This window comes from Apteryx mantelli, chromosome 19, assembly GCF_036417845.1.
Source record: "Apteryx mantelli isolate bAptMan1 chromosome 19, bAptMan1.hap1, whole genome shotgun sequence".
Lineage (NCBI taxonomy): Eukaryota > Metazoa > Chordata > Aves > Apterygiformes > Apterygidae > Apteryx > Apteryx mantelli.
In genome coordinates this window covers 12156360-12182705 of record NC_089996.1, presented here as the reverse complement: position 1 = coordinate 12182705, position 26346 = coordinate 12156360, and the positions used below count along the sequence as shown (strand labels likewise).

General features: G+C 49.6%; 1 long non-coding RNA gene across 1 annotated transcript; it reads left to right on the top strand.

Moving 5' to 3' along the window:
* The first annotated feature begins 8376 nt into the window (after positions 1–8376).
* On the top strand, positions 8377–21110 carry LOC136993690 (uncharacterized). The gene is made up of 3 exons (XR_010886095.1): positions 8377–8497; positions 15941–16193; positions 19582–21110. It is a non-coding gene; the product is annotated as an uncharacterized lncRNA (long non-coding RNA).
* Positions 21111–26346: the final 5236 nt, after the last annotated feature.

The window sequence follows — 26346 nt, the reverse complement described above, 5'->3', positions numbered from 1 at the left end:
TGGTGCCCTAAAGTCATTCTGGAGTAGCTTAAATAATGAAGTGCCTGTTCCTGCAGACCTGGAGTGAGGAACTGCCCGTAACTGACCGTGCGGTTGCAGCAATAGTGGTGAGACGGGACAAACTCGGCTCCTTCTGAGCACGAAGCTCTGCAGATTGGGGCGCGCGGGCTGAAGGTGGGTCTGCCGCAGCTGCGAGGGTCACTGCGCCGACCGCAATGAGCTCACAGGAAGCTCTGTAGTTTCTCTTGGTCCAGATGAGAGAAGTGTTTATGTAGGAGTGTCCTCCCCAGAGCTGGGTAATGGCGCGGTTGGAGCGCTTTCGCCTGCGTTTCGGAGGTAGCGCTGCGATCCCCCGGGGTCGGGCGGGAGGCTCGCAATCAGGGCTCCTGCCCTCGGCTTGATACGAGAGGTGGAGGGGAAATGACTTTCCAAGTCACTCCCAGGAACTCTGCGTTTTTATGCTAAAAAGGCAGGCTTGGCGGATCACGCTGCCAAATTATTGGCTGGAAAAGAAACTCCTTGGAGCTTGTTTTGCTGACAGGAGGTACTGGATGGCTGCGCTAGCTTCTTGGGAGTAAAACTCTTTGCTTTACAAATTTTGGAGGTTTTTTGGAGGACGTGTTCACGGGGGGAGGCCTCGGGTGCTCCAGTGGGGCTCCACAAAAGTTATTTTACAGAGACTAAGCAGCGTGTGATGGCCCAGCCAATATAGTGTGCAATACCTGGTTGCATGTGGACATGTGCCTGTTACCCTCCTGTTCAAGGAGCTCAGGGTTCAACCAGAAAAGCCAGGGAGCAAGTTCTGCTATCCCTATTTCACTGGGACCAAGAGACCAAATAGCTTATTGAAGGGCAGATGATATTATGGTAAAACTGGGGTTTCTACGTCCTCTGCCTCCCAATCCAGGAACATGGCCATGAGCGAGCAGGAGAAAGGAGCTGGGAAGAGCTGCCATCTCGCCAGCTGATTCCCTGAGCGCTGGCAGGATTACGTCCTAAACCCCTAAGGACGACTGAAAGCCCGGACGAGTGTTTGTTGTGGGGTTGCTACTGGAGGCTGTGGTGTAAGGGAGTTTCTCAGGCATGTTGGTGAGTCATTTGATATAGAAGGAGGCCTGAGACCGAAATTACATATTGCCCCCTCGCCCAGCAGTCAATCCTGGACGGTGGCTGCTATTTAAATCGACAGCAGAAGTGTCAATGTATCTGTGACATTTTTTTAAGATGGTTGAGGAGACCAGGAGCTGACAAATGACTCTTCCCCTTCTCCCTGCTAATTTTGGATTAGCTGCATTTACAAACAGGTGCCGACGTGTCCCCAGGTCCCCAAACTCCACAATGCTCTTCTCTCCAAGGTTTCTGACAATCCATCCCACAAAGTGGGGAGGAACCAGCTAGTTCAGGTGTATGTCAGACACGTACTGAGTGCAGGCATGTTCTTGGTGTCTTGCCCTTTGTACCATATGGAGACAGGTCCTTGGCATCAGGCTTGGCATCCAATGCTTGGCTGATCTTGTAGTACGAAGCAACAAGAGATCAGGCTTGTCTGTGAGCATGCCTTTCCATTAGGCAGTACTTAGCTAAGCAAAGCTGGAGTTTATGCTGAAGCTTTGTGTGTAAACGGCTACTGAATGTGCAGGAGAGGCTTGTTCCAGCAAATGCAGCCGGCTGCAAGATACTCTGTTTGCACAAATGTCTCGGCCCTTGCTGAGGTGCTCTTGGAAGATGCCTTGTCTACAGACATTTCTAGAAACAGCATGTTTATCTCTGAGGCATTTCCAAAGAAAATATTCTGTTTCCCCAGCTTTGCACTGGCAGAGTTCCTATGGAAAAGGAAAATGAAAACCAAGCAGCTTCTTTTCAGGGCTTTTCAGTGCTAACCCAAACAGCGTCATCCAATGCTTCCTGTGCAGCTTGGTGCTCACTGGCCATCACCAAGGCGGTCACCTCTGGCATTTCTTTTCCCTGCTGACTCTATGCCAGAGACTTTGGTCCAAACTTAATTGAGGGAAGAGGTGATCAGGCCACTTCCAAAGCCCTGAGCTTCACTTCAAACCATTGATTGCAATGATGAGTGTTGGAGGAGCTCTTGGCCCAGTGAACAAGCCACTCTGGTCAGGGTGAGCAGAGTGTTTTCCCTGCAGGCTCCTTTCAGCATTTTGCATGGTCTGACTTATCCTCTCAAAGGCAACAATAATTTAGAGCAGCTCATGTATGGAGGGGAAGGCCTGGTCTGGGAACCTTTGTAAGCACAGGGGTCACTCCCTGTATTCCTAATCCCAGGGTGTTACTGGACCCCTGTCCACATCTACAGGCATAGCTTTGTGTTTTGTAGGGTGTGAGCCTGGAAGTGCATGTGGGAAAGAGCTGGAGCTGCTGCAACCGAGTCCTTCTGTTATAAGCAGGATCCTGAAGAACTGCAATGAGGTCCCACCATCCTCATATGGGAGAGTCCTGGAGACCTGAATGCAAAGTAGTGGCCAATTTATACACAGAAAAAAAATGTATGCATTGAAGTCTCTAAAATGTTATTAAATCTTCAAGAAACTTAATTTTTTTAGCTCTTAATACGATTGTCCTGGATTCTGTACCTTCACAAATTCAGCAGGCCTTTCTCATACCAGCCCTGAATGCTCTTTCCCACGGGATCCTGTGTCCTCTCCAGGCTCCTGATGTTCTTCAGTCTTCCAGCACTTGCCATGAATTCGGTCCACAAGTTCAGCACAGTGACTATTACCAGTGTAAACATTAGGAACAAATTCTTCAGTGGCTCTTCTGGAGAAATGTAATCTACAGAATGGATTGTCCAAGATATAATTAGAAGGTTTAGACTTGATAATGCGCAGCTTTGAAATAGATCTATTTATCAGTCTCTGCTCATTTTTTGACTTCCTGCAATGCTTGCTTCAATTATAAATAATTATTATTGGTGTAAGGCCAAAGATATGAATTCCTTAAATCAACTCTAGCTTGGAGTACAGACCTTAGAAGAAGATGCTAAGGGTGAGGGAGGGCATGGATAAGAATTCAGAATTTGGAGAAGAATACCGTGTCTTTGTTGAGCTTGCTTTCCAGACTGCTTTAGTGGATATTGACTGAAAGAATCTGAAGAAAAATACTGCCTAAAATCAACATCCTATCAAGTAACAACATTATGGAAAATGACTTCTCAGAGCTGCTACAGGCCTGAGCTGTCCTGGGAACTACATGAGCATGAGAAGTCAAATGCACTGACCTGAATAAGAATGAGGCCATTTTGGGCAGCTGAAATTTAATGTGGTGCCTGAATAAAAAGGCTTTCCAGTTCACTGGGAGTAAATGTGAATAACTTACTGTTTCTTGGCCGAAATCTCAGCGTTAAGAGCAGGCAGCAGCATTACACAGCACGCTTTTCATTACTGATGTCAATTCTGATACAGTCCCAGTGGGACCGCAGAAAGCTCTGCCCCATTATGCTGCAGAACAATAGGATCACTGCAAAAGAAAGACGCCAAGCGTGAACGTGCCAAGCTAATTCCTCTCCGATTTCAGCTTGAGCAAAAACACTCAGGAATGAACATCCTCAAATCTTGAGGTGGTCAGAGTCAATATTCGGATCTGTGTGGTGTGGCTTTTTAATCATCTTTCATTATGCCTGTATCCTAATTCTTGCAAGGATGACGTACTTTTTCTGCCCTGCTGAAATGCCATTACATTGGTGAAACTGTTTTGGAGCCCTAATATTGTTTGGACACTGAATACCAGCAGTGACACTTTGGGCTATGACGCCAGTCCTCTGACTCTCATCTTCAGTAGTGGTGGCTGATTTCAAGATATAAGACTAATATTTTGTTCTTTTGAGTGGTGTTTGGATCAAGTCATGCTTACAGCATACATTTCTATGGACCACTTCCTAGGACAGTAGAGCTGTTAAGGAAATGCTGATGCCTTGTTGCCCAGATATTTTGATAGCTGTTGGGGTTTCATTACTTTTATCAGTGGCAACTTATAAAAAGTAAGACTCCTCTTCCTGTGTCCACTTTCACAGAAGTTAATAGTGAATGAACAGTGCCTATTTCTGTTTGTAAACAGAGTTGATCCTGAATAGCCAGTTTTTGCTAAGCTGCCTACTTGGGGATGGCCATCAGGTGCAGTGAGCACTAAGTTTGTCCCTTTTTTTTTAGTGGCTTGGTACAAGCACTTACAGTTTCTGTCACTAAGAAAAAATACTTTTAGATCTTTCCCATTGGTTACTGAATACAAACCATCCTCATTTAACTATATCATGAGGGTAATAAATACATCAGAGGGATAAGCACCAGGGAGGAAGAAGAACTATTTAAACTGGACAATGTTGGCACGAGAACAAATGAGTGTAAGCTGGCCATAAATATACTTGGGATGAAATTTGGAAGAAGGTTTCTAGCCATCAGAGGAGAGAATTTCTTTCAGTTCAAGGAGTGTGGGAAAGAAGCTGAATTTCCTCTAAGATGGAGCTGGGTAATATAAGGGATTATATGTCACAACTGCAGTCAGTAGTTCCAGAGATGCTTTCCCAATCTGTTTCTGTTTCAAAGGAAATATGCAAATTTTTGTCACCCTACTTCAGTTAATTTTTTTAAAGGACTTCCTGTGCAGTTCCTTGAAAACAATCAGAATTCCAGCTTTGGACAAAAGATTTCAGATTTTAAATGACTACATGAATGTATTCAGAACAACTGAGAGCACCGACTGAAAAGCAAAGTTGAGAAACAAATTACAAAAAAACCAAACTGGCATCATTCTGCACTTCCTATTTTCAGCACTAAAAATAGTAAGTCATTGGAAACTGGAATTTGGAAAGAATCATGTCAATACATAATAAAGAGAGAAGGTAATAAATCTTTCTTGTCTCATCTCTATAAACTGCATGATGAAGCTTTGAGGTTCTGCAAGGGCTTGAGCACGGTCCATACTCAGAGCTATTATGCCTCTTCTGCTTCTGAAATGCGACACTTCTCCAGCTGATGCAATGTGACTCCCGGGCCTGCTCATGCCCCCGGTCTGTGGTGTTGTGCTGGAGTGACTTGCCAGGGAAACACATGCAAAACAGCAGTTTGGGGTTCTGCTCGCTTCCTGAAGTTCACTTCTAAATCCTCAGTGTTTTCAGTAGCTTCTTTCTTCAGTGCCATCCAAGAGCTCCTTTTCTCCCCTGGCATGAAGAAGTTCAGCAGAAGTATCCCAAAACTTCATGACTCAGTGCATCTAGTTCAGGACCCAAATATTTTTTCTTTCTTCACAGCCTCCCAGTTTGGATCCATGGGCAAGTCTGTCCTCAGTGTGAACAGTCTTTCTTCTTCCCTGGCTCTTTGCCCCAACAAATTGTTTCCAGGCCCTTGGCAGACTGGTCACTTGGAGGGTCCCTGAGTGCTCCCCCGTGGGGCTTGCCCCCAGTAAGCCCCAGATAACGCTCCCAACATATCTTGCATGCGTATGCTTGCTTTTCTCCATAAAATGCCTTTTTCTGGACTGAACTCTCACTAAAGCAGGCCAGGAATTTGACAAAACTAGCTTTTCATAGGGGGGAAAAAGTTTCTCACTTGCTGAAGCTGAAATTTTGTGCAGGATGATGCTGTTTTCAACTAAACTTTCACTGTAATTCTTTGATCCAGAGTGGAATTTCTGGGCAAAATTAAAAGATGAACTTTCAAGTGAGGCCAAATCTTCTCAAGACATTTGACTCGATCCTTTGTTGCATCCTTAAGGCACAACTGTGTCCGCAGAGCTTCAAACTGCTCACAGCTGCTTTTTCCTTTCTTTTTTGGAGGCCTTTAGTTGTGATCAGCCTTCCCCATTAGTTCTAAATTATCTTCATAATCAGCACTTTAATCCTGAGTTTTACGACCTATGTGGTTTAAGATAGGGTGACCAATGGTGTGGAGACTGGTAGGAACTAAGTGATCTGCCCCTGGTCCCTGTTTGGTGGGCCTTGGGGTGAAATTAAAGATTTTTGACTTTCTCCCCAATAACCCATCTGCTCCAATCTGTTCTGTCTCCCAAATTCAGAAGATTCAATTTCAGAAGATTTTGCTGCTCTTACCCCTATCTAGCAAATCTGAAACTGCTATTAGAACTGGATATTTCTTCTGAACTTTCTGAACTTATTCTAGCATCATAGCTATAATGTCACCTGAAGATTTGCATTTAGTAATAATATCAGAAATATGGAAACTATGATAAGTAAGGAGGCTTAAATTGATTTTGCCAGCCTCTGCTACAGAGAACTGCATGTAGAAGGCAGTGCAAGCCACTAGGAAAGCTGAAGTTGTTAGAAGATATTTTGGTATGCCTCTACCATCGGATTTCCTCCCACGATATAACCTGATTTTACTGCAACTCCTGCTTCTTTCTGTAATCTCTTGTAATGGTCAAAATGATAAATTACCCCGCCCTGGAGATGTTTACAGTTCCCAGTGTGTTGAGGGTGGAACAGATGCTGGGCGCTCCCATCTTCCAGTTGTTCTCCAAAGATGCTGTTACTGGCCAGGGGGAGACTTTGTCAGTCAGTGACCCATGCTAATAAACATTCATGGGAGCCCCTAAGCAATGGGACATGTAAGCAGAGCCTCTGAGACTGATTTTAATGAATTTTTGTAGCCAGTTTCCCTCCCTCTCTTGTTTTTCCAAATGAACTGTAGGAATAAACTGAAAAGCACTGTATATGTTATAAGCACACAAGGAAATGAGCCAGAAAGTGATAGGGTAAGTCTGAGTTATTAAAGTTGGGTCATACCCTGAAGGAGATTACAGCAAGATGAGCCAACATAAATATACACTATATTTCTGTCATATGTCTTTGTTAATGCCCTGGGTGGTCTGCAGTCAATTAACAGGGCGAGGGGAGAAAAGTAGAGCGCAGGATTATTACAGGCTCCAAATCCAGCTGGTTGGAACCCAGTTCTCATTAACTGACTAATTTATACTCTTTCTCTGGACCGGGGTTTGATATCAGTGTGGTGTGAATCTGGAGTAATGCCTCTACTGATGTGTTTTACTGAATCAAAGTCCCACTGACATCGGAGTCTGTCCCTCCTGCCCCTTTTCTTGTTGAACATTCTCAATCCACTAGATATCAAGTGGAGGTTTTCACCCAAGCAGGCGGGCCTGGCGATAAGAAAATCCATGCTATGTTAAGTGCAAATCTTGCACAGCCAGTCTGTTTTACAGGTTTTCTACGTTAAGACCTTGATCCTTGGATAACCTATAAGGGAAGGCATACTGAGGTTTTGGAGGAGGATTCATAACGCTGGAAGACATTACTGTATTGGCCATGAGTACAGAGGGTGTTATCTCTTAACATGTAGAGCCAAATTCTGTTTTTCATTAATCTGGTGCAAATCTGGAAAACACTACTTTCAGTGCGTTCACTCAAAGTTCGTTCCCGGTGTAATAAGAAACAGAGCACTGGTCCAAAGATTAAACCATCAACTCAGAGTGTTAAATCCTACTGTTATTCCAGGTGTGTATGCTGGTGTAATCCTGACTTAGGGCAAAAATAAGGGCTGGAACTAAGCTGCTCTGTCAAACCCAAAGGGCCTTGCCCATAGTGCGGCACCCTCCTGAGCAGCCTGCCGGAAAGCAGAGCCCTGTCCTCTTCCCCTGCCCGGGAATGAGTCAGGACTGGCTCTCAAGGATGAGGCAGTGGGACCGTGCCCTTGCCTCCGGCAGCTGTTGAGCAGGGCTTCGCAGTGATCTCCGCACGTCAAGGTGCAAGGGGGTCTTAGCGTAAAGCTCAACCGGCTCTTGGGCTGATTCAAATGGGCTTTTGCGCTCCAAGTCCGTAGGACTTTAGCCAAATGATCTCCTCCAGGGGTGGGCTGGGCACCTCAGAGCAATGTCCAACCCTGTAGGGCCTAAGCGGCCCCAAAGGGCTCTTGGGCGGCTGGAGAGCAAAAGTTTCTGGAGCTTAGCGGAAGCTCTCCAAGGGCAAACTGCAGTTGTTTTTTTATTTATTTTTTTCTGCCAGCAGCTCGAGGTTGGGCTCTGTGAAATGGCATCACTTGCCAGAGGAGCAGCTACTGGGGGGGATGCTGCGCTGGCCCGAGGGCGGCATGGGGCAGCCGAAACGCAGGGATGACGTGCGGATGCAGGCGCCGGAGGAGTTTCGTGCTGGAGGGGAGCCCGGGGCCGGTGCCCGGTGCCCGCCTGCGCCGCGGGGCAGGACGTGCCGGGGGGCTTCCCGGCTCCCCCCGCTCGTCGCAGCCCTGCAAAAGCAAACAAACGCCAGGGAAGGAAAAAGAAAAACCCTCGCAAGCTCTGCTTGTTTTGCTTTGCCTATCGCAGATCTAAACACAATATTTTCTCATTCTTGGGCCCGTATCAATTTCTGACAGTACAATTGGGGGCCGGCGCCCGGAGCGCATTGTCCGCGGGGGCTCGCGAGGAAGCGGCGGCTCTGCTCGGCGGCCGTAAATATCCTCCCGCCGTCGAGGGCGTCTGCTGCGCGGCCGTCGCGGGCCGCCGGACACCCTGGCACCAGGTTAGCGCTGGGAAAGATCCGCCGTGCCGATAAGGACGGGAGCGGGCTCCACCCCCAGAAATGCCCCGGCGAAAGCCCGGATTTCTCCCGAATCGCTCGGCTGGGTGGTGACAGCGGCGCGCCGGCGGGCAGGAAAGGGCTTTCCCCTCGCGCCGCCACGAGCCCCATCGCTCTCCGAGCTGTCGAGCGCTCGCGAATCCTGCGCCGCCTCGGCGCTGAGAAACGAAGGGAAAGTGCCCGGCGGAGCGGCCGCGCGAGAGCGGCCCTTTCCCGCCCGCGACGCCAGGCGAAACCCGCTTCGGCAGGCTGGGGTGCTGCTTGGGGTGGCGTTTGTCGGGTTTGGGTGGGGGGGGGGGTTAGTTTTTTGGTGGGAACTGCTGCTTGTTCGTAAGCTGTGCTGCAAGCGGTGTCCCGGGTCCTCAGCAAGGACCAAGCGATCTATTTGCGGGGGAAGAAGGGTTTGCAGAAAGCAGCTGTTTCTAAATGGCTGGAAGCAAAGCTACAGATAAGCAGAAACGCTGTTTCAGCTGGCAAGGGCGCCGCGGGCACGCGCCGGGCTGCTCGGCACCGCCGGTGGTGGGCACAGGGAGGAGCGGGCTGGGGAGCAGCTCGATGCCACCCATGCCTGTGGCGCACAGAAACCGCTAAAGAAAATCCACTTGAGCCTCTTTTAGGGTTTTATTTTTTTTTTGGGGGGGGGGGTATGGTCACAGGGTTTTCCCTCCGGATGCTGCGTGCTGATGGAGAGCTCTGATAACAAACAGCGGGGTGAGAGGGCGCGTTATCTGCGTGTGGTGGCTGGTAAACTGAGGCACGGCTCATCTTCGGGGTGACAAAGCTCCCCAAAGATCAAAACGGGATGGATATAACTGGTACTGAACTGATTTAGGGCTCTGTTGCCAGAACCCCCTGCCAAACCCTTCTCCCCGGGCAGCTCCCCGAGGGCAGCGAGTCTTCCTGCGGTGTAACGTATTGCTCAAGACGAGCGCTGGCACGGAGCTGGGACCAGAAACCAGACGGTCCGGCCCCCATCCTCGGCTCTTGGCACTAGGTCCCCGTAACACCTAATTTTCTTGCGAGCAGCTTGGGGCTGCTTCCCCCCCAGGAGCGGGCCGTTGTCTGTGCTGCTGAGCCCCACACGCTTGTTTTCGTGCCTTCAGGCTTTCGCTCCCGAAGGGCGTGCCAAAAACCACCGCTTTGGCAGAGAAGAGCCACCTGGCTTTGCACGGAGCAAACCCACAGTAGCAGGCTCTGCCATTAAGGGTTTTCTTCCCAAAGTCCAGAATAAACAGTCTCTGCTCTAATGAACACATTAATAAATCAAGTCCAGCTTCAGGGAACTCGCCGCGGAGGAGCTGGATATGATGCATGTGCAAGAAGTGTCCCTGCGACTCTTGAAATCCATCACGGTGCTGCGAAGCGTTATCGTCTCGGGCTCGTCTGCTAACTCCAGGCCGTGCTCGGGGCGAGCGCGTCCCTCCCACGGCGCTATTTCCAGCCTTTGCTTTAACTCCGGAGGGGCTCTCAGACCACCTCTGCTTCACTCGCTCAAGCAGATAAAAACCTTTTCTGTGCTGCGGAAGTTTGCCCGTGCTGGCAGCGGGTGTCAGGCTACGGTTCGGCTGCAAGTAGAGACACAGTCAGGCTGTTTCCATAACCGGGGGGAAAAAACGCTCCAGACGTGTTTACCTACTGAGAACTTAATTTCAATATATGTTCCCTTGCTAATGAGCCAGAGGTTGGAGCCTGTTCTCTGTCGTACAGCATGAATCTTGAAAGCGCACCAAATCCTGCTCCCCATTAACATCGGGTTACGTTACAAAAATCGGTAGAATTATTCCAAATTTGCGGTGACGCAGCTGAGAGCAGAACAGGGCCCAGCAGCTCTGCCGGCAACAGCCGGCTTGGCGCCACCTGAGGTGACCAGCCCAGAGGTGGACGTGGACAACGGGCTCCTGCGTCTCGTTCGGTGGCCAGCCTCCACCCCGCGGGTGCCTGGAGCCTGCCCAGGCGCTCGCCGCCCGCGTGTCGGCGTGCAAGCGCGTTTCACTGCGAATCTTCACTTGCACCGTCCGCCGTGGAAGCAGCGAACTGCAGCAAGCGCGGAGGAGCTGTGCGTTTCGTTGCCCTTCGGCACGGGCGCTGGGAAAAGCCGTTTGTGCCAGCGGAACGGCTCCGCTCGAGGCCTGGCGCAGCCCAGCCGTTTTGACTTGTTTCTTCTTTCTGCTAAATAGCAAAAATTTGTTCTTCTGTTTAAATAACAAGCTGAATTATTCTGTATGGGGAATTCACCAAAGACGGGATGATTCTGCTTACGCCAGCACTTTCCAGCAATCGGAGAAGGGACATGCTCTTACCCGAGCCAGGCTGGTCCTGGGAGGGATAAAGCAGCCAACAGCTTTGGGCAGCGCCAGGCAGGGACCAGGCGCCGGGATCAGACGAAACCCTTTGCCTGGGCGTCCTGTAACTCACCCCTACGGAGCCGAAAATGCGGGTCCTGGGGCAACTCCAACCTGGGCCAGCCCCGGCTGAGGTCGGAGCACGCCGTTCCCACCAGCTCTCTAAACACAGGCTAATGTTTCTCATGCAGCTTTTTCCAGTGAAAAGTGCAGATTTGGTCACACCAGGATGTTTTCTGAGCCTATGCTGTGTTTACTGAAGCTTTTGGTTAGATTTTTAGGGGTTTCTTTTGGCCTAAAAATAACTTCAATGTCCTCTTTGAGCCTTTTCAAAATGAAGGTGTCGCCTCATTTTGGGATAGAGGGTGGTGGAAACAGCAGCTTCAGCATTTCCTTCAACTGAGTAATTAAAAAAAAGAAAGAAAAGCCCTAAAACTACCGAATTTCAAATGAAATGTTTGGATTTGTCAAGCAAATTTTTCAGTCAGCCCAAAATAAAATTTCAGGATTGCTGCTCTCCTCACGGATGTGGATGCCGTAGTCTCCGCGAGCGCACGCGTTGGGCCGGAAGGGGCAGTTGCCACATTACTGCCTCGCTACCTCAGCAGGTGTGCTCAGATTTTACTTTAATGATCGTTGGATTGTTCATTTGAATTTCCCTTCATTCCATGTCCTCTTCAGTCCTGAAAATTGCTCGAGGAGAATACATGGCGGAGGAGAAAAACCCTGGGCAGGAGTGAGCGGGGCTCGTGTGCTCCACCTGGGGCTTGGGCAGGTTTTAAGGGCTCGAACGTGGTAGCCGTGGCCAGCGTCCTGGTGCCGACCCTCTGCGCAGGGCTCGGCCTCCCCTTCTGAGTGAAATTCGAGTTCGGAGCTCGTTTAGTCTCCGGGATTCTGGGGGCTTTAAGGAGGATCGCCAGTTCTGTTCCTTGGTTTTTATTTTATTGTTTCGTGAGCAGCAGTACCGCTTAAGTTACGCGGCCGTAGCGGAAGTCCTGTGCAAACGGCAGTTATGGTTTTGTGCGTAACTGTCCGTAACGGGAGCTGGAAAAGAAACGCAGAAAGAGAAATCAAATAGGAAACCCTGACCCTGCTTAGGAAGCATCTTAGTTATTTGTAAGTTAAAAAAAGGGGGAATGAAGGAAACGCCGGGATGGTTTAACGCAGCGGAAGGCTGCGCAGACTGTGCGTGCCCGGGCGGCCGTGCCGCGGTGCCCAGCTCCGCGCGGAGCAGCTGTGCGCAGCTGTGCGCAGCTGGAGCCGGGCAGTGGCCCTTCCCCGCACCCCCGGCGGCAGGGCCGGACGCCTGGGTCCCGTTCCCAGCGTGGGGCGGGAGGTTGCTGACGTAGGAAGCGTTAGGATGGGTTGCGCGAGTCCCCCAGCAACGGCAGCAGAGACTCTCTGATCCAAGATCGCTCCTGCTCTGAGAGGCGGCTGGGTAAAACTGGCTCAGCAAAACCGTCTTGTTCAAGAGGTCTTCTCCAAAGGTGCATTCGGGACCTGTTCCCTAGTTTAGGAATCTTATTTTTGCTTTTCCTTTCCCTTCTGTTCGCCCTGCTGCTGGTGTCACCGGTGGGGCAGGGAGCTGAGGTCCCTTCTGGCTAATCCAACCCCGTGAAAGCGGAGCTGTGCTACAGCCGATGGGGCTTTCGCTACAGCCGGGCGACTTGCCAAGGCTGCGGGGACAACCGTGCCGGTCCCTCCTGGGACCCCCAGGGCCCGACGAGCCCATGACTTGTACCTGGGGCGTCCGGCCGCGAGGCAGCTCGGGAAACGTCCCGCAGCTGCACTGCAGGTGGGACCAAGCGGCCAGCGGAAAGGACGGTCCAGGTCACGGAGGGAGGAAATCAAGTCCTGGGTGTCTTGTGTGACCTTGAACAACTCTTATAGCCAATATATGAGATTTCCCACCCACAAGCGCCTTACGAAGCAGAGGCGTTGAGGTGGCATTGCCAATGTCGCAGGGCCTGGGGAAGGGCTTCCACGAGACGTCCCGGTCAGCGCTGTGAGTCAACGGCATCGCTGTGCCGCTCTCGAAGTGCCCGAGACAGTTTCAGCCCCGGCAAGCTGAAGACCAGGTCTGGGGGAAAGTCCATCACTGCGGCCGGTGAGCCCGGCCCAGGGGCTGTGATTTGTCCAGCTCTTCCTGCGCTGGCCCGCTCGAGCCGGCCCGTCCTTAAACCTGATGGACCACAGCTCACTCGGTTAGCTGCATACTGGCCCCTGAGCAGCGCCAGGGCGGTGGGACGGGATTTGTGGTGTTAACGGTTATAAATCACGAGCGCCGAACTGAATCAACTCCCTAAAGCTTTCCTTGGAGCCCTCCCGCTCTCCGCTGGGGGAACCCAGGTGGTTCACGCTGCCCTCACACGAATGCGCACTGTGCGGGGCTGGGGGCCATCGGACTCGCTCAGCTTTCAAGCTTCACCAGAATTTGGATTACACTTTCCATGGAGAGAGAGAGAGAGAAAAAAAAAAAACCAGTATGTGCTGCCGTTTGGCAAGCGGGAGGGGAGAAGGGGCACGCGGGCCAGCCCTGCAGTCCTCCCCTCTTGCAGCACACCACCGGCAGTCCTGCTTCCCCGGAAGTTTTAAAAGAAGTGACTTGTCTCAGCACTTCATTTGGCTGCGAGCTCCTTTGAAACGGGCTTATGAGCCTGGCTTTTAATGAGCTGAGAAAACTTGAGGTCTTCTGCACCCAGGCTTGACGTTCACCAGAAATTCAGCTCTTTTTAGCGTGCAAGCAAATCAGAGATTCGAGCAAGAGAAGGGCTCACATCCCCCTGATGCCACATGAGGAGGGTGCCCCAGTGGGTGCTTTGGTGCAAGGAGCACGGGCACGGCATGGGTGCTCGGTCACCTCCACCCATCCCGGGCTCGGTACTGTAGATCCCTAATTTCAGAGCTTGGATTACAGCCAGGGTGCTGCGAATGCTGAATCAGCCGGCAACGGGACGGGAACGAGCCCGGCCCCTGAGTCACTGTGAATCACATCCGCTGCATCCAGGGGTGCATCGCTGCTCTTTGATGTGCGCTTTCTGCATGATTCCTTGGAAACAGCTTCCCCTAATTAAATTAAAGGAAAAGCATCATTGGGGCTTGGAGCCTCGGTTAGCAGGAAAAGCAAACTCAAACTATAAGCATTTAAACCCCTTTCTGGCAGGACACACTGAGCTCTGCTTCACGCAGCCAAGAGTTCCCATGTGGCGCAGAGCGTTTGCAAAGACACGACGGAGCTCGTTGCAAAAATTGCCTTGACGTGTCTCTGAGATGGCCAGAGACAACCAGCGAAACCCCGCGTCTGCTCGCGCAGCAGCTCTGCCATCGCCGGCAGGGCTGCGAGACGCCCTCCAGGAGGGGCGATTGCTGCGTATGGTCCCATCCGAGAGCCATCAACAGCGTTCAGCAAAGTCCCAGCGATTTCAGTTGGCTTTTACAGAAACTTGCAGGCAAGCCGATATGCTAATTGACCAGTTCAGCAAAGCACTTAAGCACATACTTGAAGCTAAACAGCTTTTTAAGTGCCTTTATGAGCTGGAGCCAAGACCAGTGAATGCACCAGATCCTTCTTCCTTGGCCTAAAATCAGCAGCGACTTTGGCATGGTCCAACACAACAGCCATCTTCAAATTGCTTTTTTTCTTCCTTTTTTGCCTGAGTCAGAGTGCTGAGTTCAGAGCAGTTAAACGTGTTGCTTTTGTTGTCTGCTCTGACGCCGGCCACGCTGGGTTGCTTTGGACGCAAAGATGGGATGGACAGAGTTATGGAAGGAGAGCACAGGGCCGTGGGCGAACGGCGGCGTGGTGCCTGCTGCCATCCACGTGCTGCCCTCCCTCTCCCCTGCCGGCTTCGATGGGCCAAACGGATGGTTTCTCACCAAATAATTCTGTGACTAAATCTTCAATCTGCTTCTTATGGCACCAGATCAGCAGAACTGAAAAAAGTCTGCCTGAAGCACCAGGGTGGTGGGAGAGGGTCACCCACCGCCAGGGACTTTCCATCAGCTGCGTGTTGGGTCAGAGCAACGTTGTCCGGGGGCAGAGCACAGCGGAGGGAGCAGGGTTTGACCCCCCTCGAGACCAGCGCGGGCTGCAGAGGGCCCCGCTGGCCTCCTGCGGCTTTTGTGCCCCTGCCTGCTTTCCTAGCGCTGCCATCAGTCCCGTTGGTCCTGCAAAGCCCAGCCTAGAGGCTCTCCTGTGCAGGCGTCGTTCGTCGCAAGCCGTCTGCCCGGCCGGGGTTATTCGGGGGCAGATCAAGGGGAAACGGCGGCTTCGCTGCCGTCCGTCGCAGCGAGCGTCCACCTTGCCGTGGTGGCCGGGGGAGCCCACCCTGGTACCTGGGCGGACACACACGGGACCGGGCAACCCGCGAGCCTGAAGCCTTCACCCGCTCTGTGTCCAAGCCCATGCGGTGGACACTGTTCTCCTAGAGTAAGGAGAGGCTTTTCCCCGTTTTAATTCAATCCACTTACCGGTGTTTGCAGAATCAATGTCAAACTGGAAAGCGAGCAGGTCTTAGGCCGCCACCCTGACAGCTGCCCATCACCTGTTCAGAGACAAATGCAAACCAGCCACACAATAACCGGTTTTATATATATATGCACGGAATTACTAAGAAAAAAATTAATTTTTATTTATTAAACAGTCCCAAGCATTGCTGTTGTCTAATCTGTCGGAAAGTGCCAGCGTTGCAAGTTTAGTCTTTCCTGGGCTAAGAGGAATGAGTGTGTTACACAGAATTTCATGTGTTTCTTCCCTCAATTTGCGGTTGTTGAGTTCAGCAGTTTTTTTGTGTTTTAAGGAATGATTCACTTATTTTTGCTCAGGGCTAGTTCAGTTTCAGCTAGGAGCAGGCCAAGGAGGATATGGGTTTGGTTTTGCAAAACCTCATCAGTGACTTTCAATTTGCTAATCCAAACCCAGAACTAAAGGGTGGCTTCCATCCAGCTTCTAATTTGTCTAAAATCAAATGATCTCAAACCAAAGTGGAGGGCTGGGAACATGGTTCTGATTTTAACCCTCTCTTGCTCCATCTTCTCTTTTCAGAAAGAATGAGCAGCAGTTTTCCTAAACGACCTCTAAATGCCGGAAAGCTTTCAATGGCATTTGGTTAAAGCACTGCCGTTACCAAGGTTTGTCAGAGCCCCCTTTGCTGCTTCATGCTGCGCGGGAGCCGGGCCGGAGGGCGATGCTCTTCCCCCGCATCAGAGGTCAGGCGGATCCGATCCTACATCGCAGTTCCCCAGCTCAGAAGCGGAGGGATGGGGCTGTTTCCATGTCTTTAAATCTCTGATGGGAGGTGAGGTACTCTTTTTTTTATGATGATTTCAAGCTGGTTTCATTTTTTTTGGCAAAACTCAGCTAAAAACCACTTTGGAGGTAAAAATGCTAGAAGTGAGTCTTCGGGTGGGACAATTTTGTGTCTGGAGCAGCACGGGTGAAGTCTGAGGTTCATGACAGTCACTTGTTTGTGTGCCAGCAAGACCTGTCTGCCTTTTATTATACAAACATCCCCGAGAAGTCCCAGCCGCGAGCCCTTTCCCAAGCCCAGCCCTGTCCCAGGGTGTCACTGCGCAAAGGGCATCGTCCCGGTTCATGGCTGGGAAATAAGGCCTCGGCGAAGGAACAGTTTGCCCAAGGAGACACAGCAGAGGCAAACACTGAATTTGGGTTTTCTGGCTCTCAGTCTGCTCCCTCAGACGCAAGATAACCTTTCACTGCTGGAGGTGGGGGAATAGGAGAGAACTGTGTTTTCCCCATGCAGTGGCATGGGAAAACTTTACGCTTCGGCACAGGCAGACGACGCACAGTATGAGCTGTTTTGGCCCCGTTCTGGCTGTGTCTCCGGAGGACGCTATCCTGGTTTTATGGGGAGCAGAGCCCTCCGTGCAGCCGGCACCGCGGTGGGAAGCGAGTCGAACAGCAGAGCTCATGTCAGAGGATTTGATTTCCACTCCAGCGGAGATCTCCGAGAGCCTCCAAAACACAGAGCTTCGCTGTCTGCGACTGAGCATGAATTGAACATCTGGTAAAGGTTAGGGTCAAACATATAAATGGGGGAAGCACAGCACATTTCATTAAAATACCCAATCTGTGACGTCAATTGAACTGATCAAGCCCTTCTGCGTTGCAGTCAGGGAACCATTAACTTTATCCAGTGGAGAGTGTTTATATGGAAAATATGAAGCCAGGAAGTTTCTCCTGATTGTGATATTAAGGCTATCAAAGTAGCTGGTTCCTCTCTCTCCAAGAGAGAGTAAAAGAGTAAAATTCCTCTCTCTCTCTTTTTTTTTTTTTTTCACTTTGTATTGCTTTTCTGTCAAATTACCATAACACCAGCCTCTTTACTGGCCCTGAGCCGTGCTGTTTGCCCCATTTCAGCTGGTCTCGCTGCCACTGCTGCCTTTTCCCTCTCGAGCACGCAGATGCTGCAGAAGCCCCTGGCTCTGGACTCAGTGCTCACATTTTGCTGGGAGCATCCTACAACACGTGCACGTGTTGGCCACGGTCCAAAATACACTTGGAAGAATTAAGATTAGGTTTAGGAGCACAATAAAAAATAGCTTCCATGGGAACAAAATTTCTGCTCTTGCAGTTGTTTAAAAATCAAGACAGTATGAATAAAACCACATAAAATATCAGGGAATCGATTGTGACACCCCCAGTGCCCACAGAGCACTGGGATTTGCGGATCTTTTGCGTCAGACTTTCAAGGCTTTACATTTTTCTCCAGTAATTCTGACTCCTTCAAAGCCTGCTCTGTTCCTGCCAGGCAGGCGGCAATCTTGATTTCTGTGCTGCAGAAGAAAAAGCTGCCGTTGAATGACTTGACTGTAGTGTCTGGCTCCTGGAAACCTGACCGGTGGTAAAACTGAAAGCGTTCATTACGGGAAACTCCCCTCCTCACCGTCTCCAACTCACTATTCAGCGCTAAAGCACAGCTCTTCCATGGAGGCGGCTGTCTCGCCTGGGCAACACGGCTGTATTTCACGTGTGGTTGGCCCCATTTGAGCTTCTTCAGCTAGGGCAGGTGGTACCTTCTGGAGGCCAGATGTTAACTGGGAGGCCGAGGTGTCTGGCTTTTGGAGGTGGTGAGCTATGGATCTCCTGCGCTTGGACCATGTGCCGCAGGTCCTCTGCTGCTGCGGGACCAGTCACCTCAGCTCGCTCAGGGCAATGGGGCTGGGGAACACCAGGTGAGATACCTGCTCTCTGCCTGGCCCCGAGAGGGGCGGAAGAGAGGAGATCACTGGCTGGATGTTTGGCCTGGTGGGTTCCAATTTGCTCACAGCAGTAGGTTGTGGACCTTCATCTCCAAGAGTAAAATTAGACCAGCTACTTCTGGTGCATCTCAGAAGACTTGTGAGCTCTCTGCAGCTCTCTGGGGTGACACTACCCCATTTAAGATCCTAAGACATATTCCAGGAAAAACAGAATTATGAGAGGTGTCTCCTTCCCTTTTGCTCCCCAGGGTATTCAGCAAACAAGAGGATGGGGAGGAGAGATGGGGCTGTGAGTGGGACCGGGTGGTCTTCTCCCTTCTCCCTCTGTTATTCAGGAGACTTAACAGCTCTCGGTACCTCGCTGCCAGTCTTGGATTTCACTCTTGCAGCAGCTAAGGGCTGCTCTCACTTGAAGTTTGTGGCTGTGGTGGGCACTGAGCTTCTATGTCCTGGATCCATACATTTGCATATTGTTCTGCTTTTGACCAGTCCCTTATGCTCTTCTTAGTTTTCCTGCCACCTACCAAGATGTTTTGGTCCCTTGTCTTAAATCCTGTGTTTGTATTTCTGTTGCTGATTCTCCTAAATTGGTCTTTTCCTGAAATCCTTTTTTCTTAAAGAGATAGTCAAATACGCACCCTCCTCCTTCCCCCACAACACACACACCTTGACAGTGCTAGTCATGGGCCAGGTCAGCCTTGGCTTTCTTGGAGAAAGGCCTCCAGAGCAACTTCTTCCTTCATTGGGAAGGGGGCTCTCTGTAGGGTTGTTTTCTTTTCTTAACTTGAAAGAGCTTTTGTTTTACTTCGGAGCAAGCCCTTTGCTTTCAGTGACCTGATCTCAGGCACACAAAGCAGCTGGGAAAACAAGAGAGCTATAAAAGCAGCAGTCCACCAAAGACTGGACCAGCGGAAACCATGAGAAAAATGGGTTTCTTGCCATGCAACTGGGTGGTCCACATGGACCCTGGGTGTCACAGTGTGGGTCCTGTGAAACTTAAAACACACCTCTGGGCACAAATAGCCCTCCTAGAGGCCTAGGCATCTCATTTATCTCCTGCTATGTCCCAAGACTTCTCCTAAAGCCATATACTGCTTCTTTAAAACTTTGTCTCTAGTGAAGCGGCAGGACTGATAACAGAGGGATGGCTGCTGTTTGCCACCTGATCCATCGAGCATCTGAGGAGGTTTCGTCCTGGGATCTGAAAAAAGCCTTTCAGCCTGGCTTAATGAGCCCGGGGTGTAATGAGCAGGGCGTAAGGCAGGCTTGGCCAGGGGAGACCAGCCCCTGCCCTCCCACCTCGAGCCTATACTCGGAGAGGATTCCTGGGTAGTGCTGGGATGGATGGAAAGCCCAAAAGCAAAACAGCTGTACCTTTGAAAAAGGTTCATCCTCTATGCTTCTTCCACATGAATCTGACCTTTAAATCTGCTGTAACTCTTTTTTCCCTTCTTTTGGTCATAGAAGCTTTCCTCGTTTGCTTCTTGTACGCATGGCCAGGCAGTCTTGTAGGAGGCTGCAGAAAATGCCTGAAAGCACAGTCTCCTTATCAACCACCCTGTCGGAGCAGCCATGCGGCAGGCCATAGCTACCTTTGGGCACTGGTTTCGGGCCGATCTGCAGAGTCATGCAGTCGTGTATGTAATACCCTCTGTGAAGGTTTTGGGTGAGCAGAGAGGAGTCGTTGCAGTCAGCTTCTCCCTGCCAGGGAGAAAGAAGAGAGAAGAACAAGGGAAGCGTCTCCTTTGCTAGACAGCAGTTACACAGGCACTTCCAGATGGAAACATTCAAAACGGTCACGCTTGGATTTTCTTTGTCTCACGAAGGTTTCTGAGGCAGCAGCACTGAGTTAGCAGCAAACAAGGCTTTATCAAGTGGACAAGGGTGGACAGCTAAGCCGTAGGCCTACAAACACACGCACTCGTACACATGAGCTGCTCCCTTCGGCGCTGAAGGACTGCCCGTGTCTAAAACGGGACATCGTGTGCAACTGCTTTGCGGCTCGGGAGGCACCGTTGGGGCTGGAAGGTGCCGGCGTGGGTCGTTCTCTACCTGTCTGCATTCCCTGAAACGGAGGTGAGGGGGAGATGGGCAACTCCTCTCCCCTCACCACCGCTGAGGTGCTTGAGCATCCGTTTGATGAGGCAGGCATGAACTTATTTTCAAAGACATGGGTGTGAGGTCGTGATCCAGGATGGGTCAGCCAATGTGCTGTTGAAAAAGCATTACTGTATTCAAAGCAAAATCATGTTTTCTCCTTTGAATTGCAGCAATCAGCTGAAGTACTTCCAGACCAGAGCCAACTGTTTGAAATAGGATATTTGATTTGTTTTGTGTCGTTCAGCACTAGGTCTCCATGATGTCTAAGCGAAAAAAAAAAAAAAGGAAAGAGGCCAATTCTTTCAAAGTCAAAAGGATTTGCCAAGCATGAGAATATGCTTTTGCTCTCTAATTAGATGATCTGCCAGAATAAGAACAAAAACAACACTTGGCTGCACTTAGTTTATGGAGGTACTGCCCAAACCTGGACAACACCAACCGTGGGGTTCAGACTTTTCATTACCGGGAGTGGATCAGACATCACTGACCAGATTTAGCCCTCACGTAACCCAAGTGCAGTCAGTCAAGTGACACCAGAGAAGAGGTTGGCATGTACCAGCCTCATAAAATTTTCCTTTGGTTTGGTTACATCTCTGCTTGAGTGTACAAGAGTCCTGCACAAAACGGGTTTGTGTGGGCAATGACTGCAGGGCTACTGGAATGTATCGCTAATTTATGGTCAGAGATGGCATATATATAAGGGTTTGACTAGAGCATCTTCATCCCAGGGAATTATTGATTATCTGGGGATAATTGTGACCAAGATCCATTAAACATTAGAGAAAAGACAGGTTTGTTATATTAAATTGAAAATAGATGTCCTTATGCAGTGTGGCACTCAGCCCAAGACCATAAATTGTTGTATCTAAATAAATATCTTGAATAATGAATAATGGAGTAACTTTTTTCACAGGATGACCTATCTCTGTCACAAATGGTGGATTTAATGCCTGTAGGATTTAAAGCTTAAGCTTTCAAAATTTCCTCTTTGGCCACCTTTACTGCATTAAGATTAAGTGTGCTGCTCATCAAGAGAAGGTGCTGAGCAATTGGCTAAAACTGTTAAAACTGTTCTCAAAATATCATGTGTCAGTTTTGCTTCTGGATTGTCTCTACTGAATGGCCCAACACACAATTAAGTGCTAGTGCTACTGGATAGTTAATTACTTTATAGCATAAAGTGAAGTAATTTTATTCACATGTGCATGAAGTTGGCCATCTGCTTGAAGATCTGGCAAACTGGGACCTTAACAGTCACTTGGAAATGGGAAAAGTGTTAGTCTTTCTTTATGAGATTTTTTACAATGATAAAGTAGAAGTAAATGTCAGTTAAAACTGGAGTGTGCCTCTGGTTGGAACCACAGCAGACAAGGGACCTTAGAAACAAACATCTACCCATTTGCTTAACTTTAGTTCTATGAAATCACCCCTTTGGATTCAACATATTGACTTGCGTGCTAATGTAGCCATCTGGCTATGTTTCTGTGGAGCTGGAATTTCTTTTGATCTCTGCATTTCAACCTCAATTCCAGACTGGAGTGGATCTCAGTTGTGGCATCTGTATACTATCAACCTATTAAAGTGTTAATACTACCATTTTTGGGGAAAAGCAACCCAAAATATCAGTGCAGAACACAGCCAGAACTATGGCTATTGAACTGATTTTTCAACAAGCACGTGCAAACCTATGAACGGTTCAGGATTTCAAAACGGAGCCATCCTTTGGCAGAAGTTCACACAAACAGAGATCTGTGAAGCATCCTGAGGCTTTCAGCCAACCGAACGAAACTCAGCCGTTCTGGAGAAAGCTCAGGGCAAATGAGCTCTCATTTCATTTTTTGACTGTGAATATTTTCATGGTCTCCTTCACACAACCTCAATTTTCCCTTCAGCTCAGAGCTTTTGGGTCAGTTGAAGGCCACGTTTGACTTGAGTTCAGCCAAGCTTTCACTAAGAGAGATTGATATGGATCGACAGGAACAGACTGGAACCAGAAGGTTATGAATTAACAGAAACAAGAGCGTCCATGAATGACATCAAAACCTATCTGAAACTAAGCCCTCAGTGATATACAAAAAGCCGAAAGAGAGATAGGAACCACAGAGGAAGCCAAAAAGGAACAATGCAATAATGATAAGATAGCGGCCGGCAGAGAACAATGCAGAAATGATTGAGGCTGAATTCGCAGCAGAGAGCAGAGCCTGGAGCCAAGAAGGAAACAAGAGGAGCATGGCAGGACTGACCGGAGCGTTAGAGAGGGGTCTGACCAAGAGGAGAGCAATCTGAATAAACATCAGGAGCAGGGCTGAAAGGAGGCGTTCGGAGGCCCAAACCTACTGACAGCACGGGGCTTGGTTCCCTTCCTGGCAGAGATGGAAAAACTCCTATGCAAGGTTGTTTGCTCCAGATTGGAGTCCTGCTTTTGTCCTAGGGAATACCAAATAAAAAGGTGGATGTGGAAGAAGTAGAGAGGGGGAAAAAAAAAAGTCACAGCGGTAAACAGAATTGAAGTGGGCGAGGCAGAGGAACATGTTTCAGTTCAGACTGACACAATCGGTTATTTATGATTGCTGGTATCCCGCTATCTTGCATCTCGAAAGGAAGGCCAGGCTTTGTCCGCACGAGCTGATTATCGGCGCCCAAGGAGCAGCTGGCAGCAGGAGGGCCTGCGTGCCGCGGCAGCACGTCTGCGGGCTGCGATGACGCCAGGCTGGCCCCGGCCAGGGCTGACGCCAGGCTGGGTTGTGGGAAATGGAGCCGGTGACGCGCTGCTCTTACGTCTCACTTTTCTCTGCGGGCAGGGGAACTAGCTGACAGAAATGAGGGTTCCCACGGAGGAAATGTCAACACAGATTAAGCCTGAGCATAGCGGGAATGGCAGTGTTCAAGGAGCCCACTTCTATCCAACCAAGCACGCAAGCACATGCGTAGCTGTAGGTGCCTAACAAGTCCTGCAGACTTGAGTGAGGATTAGGTATAAGCCTCTTACGTTCCGCTTAATTAAACTCATGCTTAAAAACTTTGCCAGCTTGGAATAAGGGACTGCAAAGCCAACCTGGCTCCGCTTTTCGTATTTATTCCCAGAGGTTTGTTGGCCAGATCGTACTCTGTGTACTTTTTACAAAATAAATCTAGGACGTAATTATTTGAATAGAGAGCTATATGTGATAAAAATCTGTTTACACCACAACGTCTCCAGCCAAATGATTGACGTATACATTTCTGCCCTTCCATTGATGTAACTTCTCAATTTCCTGTTGATGTCTAAGCTTGATTTATTTTTCCATTTATTTGGGTTTTACAAAGAGCGCTAAAGAGCTTGGCACTTGGGTCTTTTTTTGTCAGCTCAACCCTCTTAGTCCTTGATCACTTCATTGTTTCTGCAAACAATGAAAAAGAGAGATGGAAAGAACAGCTGTGAACAGCTGGGCTTGTTCGCCAGGTGTTGGACTGGTATTAAAGTATCCTCTTTTGAGCAAGGCCTCTATTCCCTGAAAAAGCCTAAAGAGCTAAACCCAGGCAGACTTCACTCTATTTGCTGCCTTCAAATAAATGATATGACGCAACTTTGCCGAGATCCTAGTAAGGAGCCTGAAACAAAACAAAACAAGCAAAAAACCTAATCTAGGAAACCTCAGGGCTTTTCTTTCTCAGGTTGCACCCAGCTGCATCAGTGGGGAGCTCTGCAAGGTCTTGTCAGGCAGATTTTGCCAAGTTTTTGGCAAATAACTTGGGTTATTTGCCAAAGGGTTGGGGAACCCTCCCTCTTCTCATCCTCCAGCTCATCTCTGCCTTCACCCTACAGGGCATTCAGGAGTCCGAGCTGGGAACAACTGGTTTTACAGAGCAGCTTCATGGGGCTACTCAGGACCACGAGAACCGTCACTGTGTTTTATTCTGTCTGCGAGGCTCCTTTGGGCAAAGAGCTTCTCCTTCCGCTCTGCTCGTAAAAGTCCTCTGGCTCCTAGAAAAGGAGCTACATGTTCCCACTTGTTCCAAGGTAGCAGTCTTGAAAGCAAATCAAGAAGAAAAAAAGATCGGATTCAGAAGCAAAAGTGATTTATTGCCCGCAGACACCGTAACATGATCACAGCAGCGTTCACCCAGGCACCAGGAATAGTGATGTATTCCTTACACATTCCACCCCATGGAGGTTTATTCAAGGAAAACAGAGAGGCGAATACCCATACGTCATCCTGAGGAAAGACGTACAGATTTTGTGCCAAGCAGCCCAGGGGAACCGTTCAGCACCGTCAGCTCTGCTGGCGGCTCTAGCCCACCAAGTGCCTCTTGCTGGAGTGCCATAGCCTGCCTCAGTCAAAACAAGCCAGATTAGCAAAATCCTGATTTATTAAGAAGAAAAAAAGGAAAGAACATTGCCTTAAATCTTTGTAAGTAATAAAGCAAGAAGCTACAGCTCTCCATTTGTGATTTCTCAGTTTCAGTGCTTTACTACCTCTGTTCGTAACTGTATTTCTGGCAGTCACCACGTAGTTAGTATCCGAAGCTCAGCTAAGCACATGTGCCTGAGCTGGACTCTAAATATGTACCTAAATCCATCTCAATTCAGAAAAGCGCATAAGCACATACCTCCGTTGCAGTCAAGCAAGGGAGGTGTTTCCTTGAGGACTTGGCTATGGGAGGCACAAAGAACGCTAGAAGGGATGGGGAAGGTTATATGACATAATTCCTCATTTGGCAGTGAACTCAAAACAGAATAAGCAAGGGGAGATTCACCGAACTTGATGCAACTGTGCCTGTGTAACTCTGGTTTTACCCCCGCGTTGGCCTGATTAGCTCTTGCGTAAGGTCTGGTACAGGACAGAAGACAAACCGAGGAAGCGGCCTGGCTCCGGCAGCACTGAAACGCAATTCCCGGCTCTGCATTAGCCACGCGCTCCCCTATGGCCCCTTCCCAGGGAACCGCATTCGATCGGCAACGTCTCCGTTTTCTTCCTCCTGTTTTCAAGGCGTCTCAGAGTTAAGAACGGCAAGGCAGTCACGCTGGCACCCGCCTCTCAAGCAGCCAAGGACAAGGGCATTGACTAGGTGTCTCACAGCACGTCAGACGAGATTTGTCACAGTTAAGGAAATTTCACAGGCTTGCTCGTGTGCTGGGTGCAGCGCTGGTTCTTTTAGCTGGCTGCACATCAAAACCCTCACGCGCCACCTTGGCTTTCCTTGGAAAGTTACCCAGAGAGGAAAAATAAGCACGTAGTCTTTCTTCAGGTATGAATCCTCTCCAGATGCTGGCCCTGCTGAGCAGCACTGTCTGAAATGTACCCTACTCTGCTGATATCAGGCTAGTAAAGTTAATAAAATTATAGAGATTTATCTCAGGTGAAGATTTGGACCACTGTGCTAAAATCAAACCACGGGTTTTACTTTTCACATTAAAATAGGTTTTATTTATCCTCCTGGTTAAGAAAAGAGTCAACTAAATTTTGAACTCTTTTATATGAAAATTTAGCATCATTTGAACAATATCCGCCTGGAGATGATGGAAAGGAGACACGTTCAGTAGTGCTGGCTGGCCACCGCTTCTGCGGCCCTGCTGGTTAGGGTCCAGCTCTCCAAGCACTCAGGCCCTTTGCCACACACAATCCTGGACTTGTGCACGTTCCTCTATAGGAAAATTAATTTTTTTTGCCCACAAAATCTATAACGAAAGCAAAAATGTCACAGTACGAAACCAGATCTCGCTGGGTTCTGACTCGCGCAGCACCACGTAGAGCCAGACCTGCTCGCCGGGAGCTCGGCGCAGTCACAGGGGAGCACCCCGTTCCCACCGCACGTGGGGCCCTGGGCCCCGAGACGAGGAAATGCCATCAGAGAAGCAGCTGATCGGCGTACGCTGCCTCACGGCACCTGGCAGTGTTTTACTGAGGCCTGAATCCTCCCCAGCTGAGAACTCGCTTGGGAGTTGATTTGCAGATAAAGGAAGTTGGAGCCGGGTCAGTGTGTCCATGTGGTGGTGCCTGGGGGGCTGCAGGTGCAAGGGGGTCTTGTGGGCTCTGCATCAATGGAGCTGATGCTTGTGGGGGCATGAGCCAAGTACATGCAGGCAATGGCTGTGAACAGTGCTTGGTATGGTAAGGCTTAAATCTCTGTTTTGGGCTTCTGACCCCC